The sequence below is a fragment of the Chrysochloris asiatica genome, unplaced genomic scaffold (assembly GCF_000296735.1).
Source record: "Chrysochloris asiatica unplaced genomic scaffold, ChrAsi1.0 scaffold00164, whole genome shotgun sequence".
NCBI classification, from domain to species: domain Eukaryota; kingdom Metazoa; phylum Chordata; class Mammalia; order Afrosoricida; family Chrysochloridae; genus Chrysochloris; species Chrysochloris asiatica.
The window spans coordinates 3,298,179-3,304,938 of NW_006408682.1; the positions used below are offsets into that span (position 1 = coordinate 3,298,179).

Genomic DNA, 6,760 nt, shown 5'->3' on the forward strand with positions numbered 1-6,760 from the left:
GTGGGAGGCAGCTTTGGGCCCCTACTTGAGGGCAATGAGTGGGTTCCTCAGGACCACAATGACAGCATCTCAACGTAGGAACATCTTGGAAATGTAGCCGTCCTTGTTGACGGGCTTGGACCTCTTCTTGCCCTTGTCACTCTTGAGGACTTCGGTCCACATCTTTTTCCCATTCTTCAGCACCATGTGGCACCGCCTGTCGAAAGCCTTGATGTGGCCCAGCAGCTTCTTATTGTTGCAACAGTTGATGAGCACTTGGGTGTTGTTCTTGACCGACTGCAGGAGCACCGACAGGGGCCCGGTGTTAAACTCCTCCTCCTCCTGCTTCTGCAGCTCCTCTGGGGTCATCTCACTCTTGAGCTTGTTGAGGAGGCTCATGGTGCTGGCAGCATTCTCCGGTCACTCCCATTCCCTCCATGTTGCTTCAGCCTCTGCAAGGAGAGGCGTGTTGTGATTCTTGTTGTTAAGTTCCACTGAGTTGATTTTGACTCATAACAACCCTTTATAGGGTTTCCAAGAAGTGTCTGGTGGATTTGAACCAGCAGCCTTGTGTTTAGAAATCTTGTACTTATCCTACAGCACCACAGCAAGACTTCATACTGTTATTGTCGTTGTTAAGTGCTGTCTAGTCTGTTCCATCCTACAGAGATGCTGTATAGGGTTTCCAAGGAGTGACTGGTAGGTTTAAACTGCTAACCTTGCAGTTCACACTGACCTTGCGGTCCAGTGCATTATCCTGCAGCACCATACCAGGACTCTAGGACTTCATATATGAATACATGATTTGAGTTAAAAGTATCCTCAGAATCACTGGAATGCAAACTTCTAACCCTAATCCCTGATGTGGCACTACAGGATCAGCACTGGACAGCAAACTACAAGGTCAACAGTTCAAACCCACCAGGTGCTCCTTGGAAAACCTGTATAGGGGTCACTATGAGTCGGAAGAAACTCAACAGCACTAAAAACAACAATAACCCTAACTTGGCTAATTCTTACTCATGATTCAAAATCATCACCAGAGATACCCCTGGGAAGCTTTCCCTAATTCCCCAGAATTCCAATCTCAGTTAGAGCCCTTCCCCTGTTGTCTGTTGTACCATAACCCTGACCACTCTCTACTAAACCCTGGGAGCTTCCGGAAATCAGGAGCCACATTTCTCTCTGAAATTCCAGTATCTATAGAGGATTTAGTGTATAAAGACATAAAAAGTGTTTATGGAATAAGTGTGAAAAGAAAAAAAATACACATATAATCAGCTATTTTAATATATATATATATATATATATATATATATATTACTTTCAGTAATTAGAATCATTTGCTAAGAATATGATAGAACAGAAACTAAGTCTGGTTTTAAAACTTAAATTACTCAACTTTCATACACTGAAATACATGAGCTCTTTTGTATGTTGTTTAAAATGTCAATCTCAGCCTTTGTTCATTTGGAAAAGGAGAGTTGGACCCGTTATGAAGTGGGTTACTCTTAATGACCTTTTAAACTTATAAAATCACTGTACCCACATGCATTAAAAAAAATGGAAGGTTGTTGTTGTTTGTTTGTTAGTGTCATTGAGTTAGTTCCAACCCATAGTGACCCTGTATAGAGTTTCCAAGGAGCGCTTGGTGAGCTTGAACCACCGACCTTATGGTTCAAACCAACTTTGCAGTCCAGCACATTAACCCACAGCACCATGGCAGGTAAGCGTCCTCTAAATAGGAAAAATGCATTTTAGATATAATTTAATTTAGAAATAATAATTTAGAAATATTGCAAAAATTAATCCTTCTGCAGGAATCAAATGAAAGTTTTCATCTTGGATACTTCAAGACAGATTTAATCTTGCCACACTGAGAATTTGAAAATATCTTATGTTGGGTAAGTGAAATCTCAAATTGCCCAGGTGATTTTGGTATTAACCAGAAAACCATAAGAATATTTTTTTATCATTAAAGAAAAAAAACTACAAGAAGCAACTAAGTCATGGGAGTAGAGTGAGATAGTTAATAAAATAAGATGTGATGCTAAGATTCTTTTTATCGTTCCAAGCTTCTGATATTAGATATTCTGAACTTCAACACACAAACTTAAATACACATACATAAATTGCTGTCTCCTTCCCCTGTTTATGAAAGCTCACATTGTTTTTTTTGATATCTAATCCTTCTCCCTCAGTCGCACTATCCCTGAAGTTCAAGTTCACATCATAAAAGAAATTGAAGAGATAAGGATTTTTTCTTCCATGTATACTCCATTTGTCCATCTAATGTGTTCCCCTCAATGGAAAGATGGGAAGACACTGCAATCTGATCTATCTGGTATCTGCTAGGAGAGGGAGAGTCAAGGCTCAGGGCAAAGAACTGTCACCATAGATGGGTAATGGTGCAGAAACTGGGATAACAGAAAGTTCATCAAAATGTACTCCAGAAAAGCATCCAGCTGATATGAAGTGAGGGGAGATGCACAAGAATGCCCAAACTTGTAGATAGTAACCATTTAACCTAGCCTCAATGGCTTGATGATCAGAACTTAACTAGAGGAATATTAAATTAAAAAAAAATTTTTTTTGATAAAGTAAACAAGTGTAAATTACTACAATTTGATCAACTTGACCTATACTTATGGATGTAGTAGCTCAAAATACCAACTGAGAGAGGAGCCTTCATATCAAATGTGAATCCTATCCTCTCTGTATACAGGATAGATAGTGACAGGCAACTTAAATATTGGCTACCTAAAATGAAGGGACTATAAAGGCATGAAGTGACTGGCTTACATGTTTTCAAGAGGGAGTTTAGTTTCAGAGTGTACGGGGGAAGGTAGAGTCTCTACTGAATAATTTTCATCTTGTCTAGACAGGTCTGGTGAAAGGAGATAAGGATAAGATTCTAATAATTCAATAGTGAGTAAATGTTATCATGATTAATTGCAACTGTCACAACTGTAAAGGAAAATGTTTTGTAACAAAAAGGGGGGAGTACTTATCTTACAGTCCAAGGAACAGAGGACCCTAGGACCATGAAGAAGAAGAAGGGACCATCATGAGTGGAATGTAGGACCCTATCCAAAGAAACAGTGACACCAGAGATGGAGGCAGAGATGAGGGCACGGAGACAGAGAACAGCTGAGGACTCTAGACTCATGGAATGAGAGAGGCTGTGTGCTGTCAGCCAGGAGGTAGGCTTGCAGAATGTGCTCTTTGGTTGTTTAAACGATTATATATTCCCTGAGTGTTTTTGTGTACATTCCCAAAAAGCAGAGGGAATAGAATTAAATATTGTTGAATGATGATACACAGAGGAGAAGGAAATGATGCATATAAAACCAATGTTCTCCCATGTAAACTATCACTCAATTCACAATCAAAACTTAAAAAAAAAAAAAAAAAACACTCCAGAGCAGCTGCCTATGGATGGCTCTGAGGACCAAATTATTCTTATACTTATTGAGACATTTTATATAAATGTGCACAGAATTTCATACTCGTATGTATATGCATAAAGATTGATATCCTAGTTTTTAATGAACTGAAATGGACTGGTATTGGCCATTCTGAATCTGACAAACATATGGGTTACTAGGCTGGGGGTGACAAACTCAAGAGGAAAGGCGAAGCATTCATCATCGAATAGAAAACTTCAAGATCTATCTTGAAATACAACGCTGTCTGTGATAGGATAATATCCATATGCTTAAAGGAAGACCACTTAATACCACTAATATTCAAATTTATGCACCAACCACTAAAGCCAGTAATAATAAAAGCTGAAGAATTGCACCAACTTCTGCAGTCTGAAATTGGCCAAACATTTAATTATTATTGTGGTTAAGTACCAGCAAGTCAATTCCAACCCACAGCGACCCTTTATATGGTTTCCAAGGAGCACCTCGTGAGCTTGAACCACCGACCTTACAGTTCAAATGGCTTTGCAGTCTGATGCATTAGCCCACAGCACCACACCAGGACTCCAAAACATTTAATTAAGATGCATTAATAATTACTGCTGATTGGAATAGGAAAGTTGGAAACAAAGTGGAAGGATCATTAGTCAGAAAGTATGACCTTGTTTACAGAAAAGATACTAGAGATCACATGATAGAAATTTGCAAGACCAGTGACTTCTTCATTGCAAATAGCTTATTGAAATAACAGAAAAGGATATTGTACACATGGACCTAACCAGATGGAATACACAGGAATCCAACTGACTACATCTGTGGGAAGAGACAGTGGAAAAGCTCCATATCATCAGCCAAATAAGACCAGGGACAGGCTGTGGAACAGATCATCAATTGCTGGTATGCAAGTTCAGGCTGAAGCTGAAGAAAACTAAAACAAGTGCAGACAGTCACAATATAGCCTTGAACATATCACAACTGAATTCAGAGATCATCTCAAGAATAGTTTGGTACATTAGACACTAATGTCTGAAGATCAGAAGGCCTGTGGTATGTATGATATCAAGAACATCATACAGGAAAAAAGCAAAGGGACATTAAAAATACAGGAAAGAAAGAAAAGACAAAAATGGATGTTAGAAGAGACTCTGAAACTTGCTCCCCAGTGTAGAGATGCTAAAGCAAATGGAAGAAAAGAAGAAGTAAAAAAGCTGTACATAAAGTTTCAAAGAGCAGCTTGAGAAGACAAAATCAAGTATTATAATGAAATGTGCAAAGACCTAAAGTTAGAAACCAAAAGGGGAAAGTGCACTTTGCATTCACAAACTGAAATGAAGAAAAAAACTGAAGCTTCTACTTGAAATACTGAGTGATTCCACAGGCAAAATATTGAATTATTTAGAAAATATCAAAAGAAGATGGAAGGAATACACAAAGTCACTCTATGAAAAAGAAATGGTCACTACAAGAACAAGCAAGGTGTTTGCCAGGAAACCATCAAGGCAAGCAATCAAGTACCTTCAGGACAAACCCCTCTCCAAGACTAAAACTCAAAGGGAACACATGAGCAGGCATGTAAACTTGTTGACAATCACATGGGTCTACTGGTGAGTGGAAGAGGAGGAAAGGCAGCAATGAAGAAATGGGCTAAGTTCAACCATGTTCCATAGACTCCCGCTTACCTAGAGATGAGAGAAAGAAGAGGAAGGGGTGGTTGGTCCAAAATGTGGTGAGACCTGGGGACTCCTGATCCCATGGACAAGCATATACCCATGGAGGGCTAGGGTGGAGAGTGAAGCATCCAGCTGATATGAAGTGAGGGGAGATGCACAAGAACACCCAAATTTGCAGTTAGTATCCATTTGACCTAGTCTCAATGCTTGATAATCAGAACTTGACCAGAGGAAGATAATTTTTTTTTTTTTAAGGAAACAAGTGTAAATTGCTACAATTTGATGAACTTGGCCTATACTTACAGATGTAATAGCTCAAAATAACAACTGAGAGGAAAGGAGTCTTCCCATCAAGCATCAATGCTATCCCCTCTGTACACAGGGTAGATAGGGTCGGGAAACTTAGACATTTGCTACCTAAAATGAGGGGCGATCCAGGCATGAAATGACTGACTTACAAAGTTTCAAGAGGGAGTTTAGTTTAAGAGTGTGCAGGGGCAGTTAGAGTCCCCAGGGAATAGTTTTCATCTTGTCTAGATGGGTCTGGTGAAAAGTGATGGGGTTAAGATTCTTATGATTCAATAGTAAATAAATATTATCATGGCTAATTGTGACTGTCACAGCTATAAAGGTAGAAGATTTGTAACAAAAACAGGGGAGTAGTTAAACTTACAGTCCATAAACAGAGGACCCTAGGACTATCAAGGGAGAAGAGCACAGGTGGAATGTGGGACCCTATCCAGAGAAGCAGCAACTCTAGAAATGGAGGCAGAGATGAGGACATGGAGAGAGGGAGCAGCTGAGGACTCTGGACTCATAGAAAGAGAGGACTGGGTGCTGGTGGCCAGGAGGCAGGCTTGCAGAATGTGCCCTTTGGTTGTTTAAATTATTATATATCCCTGAGTGTTTCTGTGTACATCTCCCCAATCTCACTCCCACTCCCACTCCAAAGAAAACAGAGGGAATGGAAGCAAATACTGTTGAATGATGAAGCACGGAGGAGATTGTAATCATTGCAATGAAGTGATGGTACAAAGCTGATGACGTTCTCCTATGTAAACTATCACTCAGTTCACAGTAAAAATTAAAAAAAGAAAAGAAATTGTCGATGTTCAATCATTTCAATAGGTAGCATAAGATCAAGGACTGATGGTACTGAAAAAAGAAGCCCAAGGAATAAATTTCCAGGAATTGTGAACATTCCAAAGTGAGGTGACCCAATGGAATGCAGAAATCATCAAGCAATGCCATTAATATAACATGAAAGTATAGTTTTGTAGAGATAATTTTCAAATGGCTGCAACAGTATATCGATGAGGAACTGTCAGAAGTTCAAGCAGAATACAGAAGAGAACATAGAACTCAGGATATTATGGCTGACATCAGATGGATCTTGTCTGGAAGCAGAAAATAACAGAAAGATGTTTGTTGTTGATTTTGTTTGGTCCCATCAAGTCAGCATGGACTCACAGTGATCCTTTGTATAATAGAACAAAACAGTGTCCAGTTCTGAGCCAACCTCACAATCATTGCTAAGTTTGAGTCCATTCTCACTGGCACTGTGCCAATTCATCTCATTGAGGGTCTTACTCTTTGTCGCTGACCCTCTGCTTCAACAAACATGAAATTCTTCTTCAGGAACTGCTCATTCCTGACAATATGTCTGAAGTTTTAGAGATGAAG

The 6,760-nt window shown here is 39.5% G+C and overlaps 1 pseudogene; it reads right to left on the minus strand.

The window, feature by feature from the left end:
• Positions 1-21: 21 nt before the first annotated feature.
• On the minus strand, positions 22-378 carry LOC102812339 (annotated as a pseudogene).
• Positions 379-6,760: the final 6,382 nt, after the last annotated feature.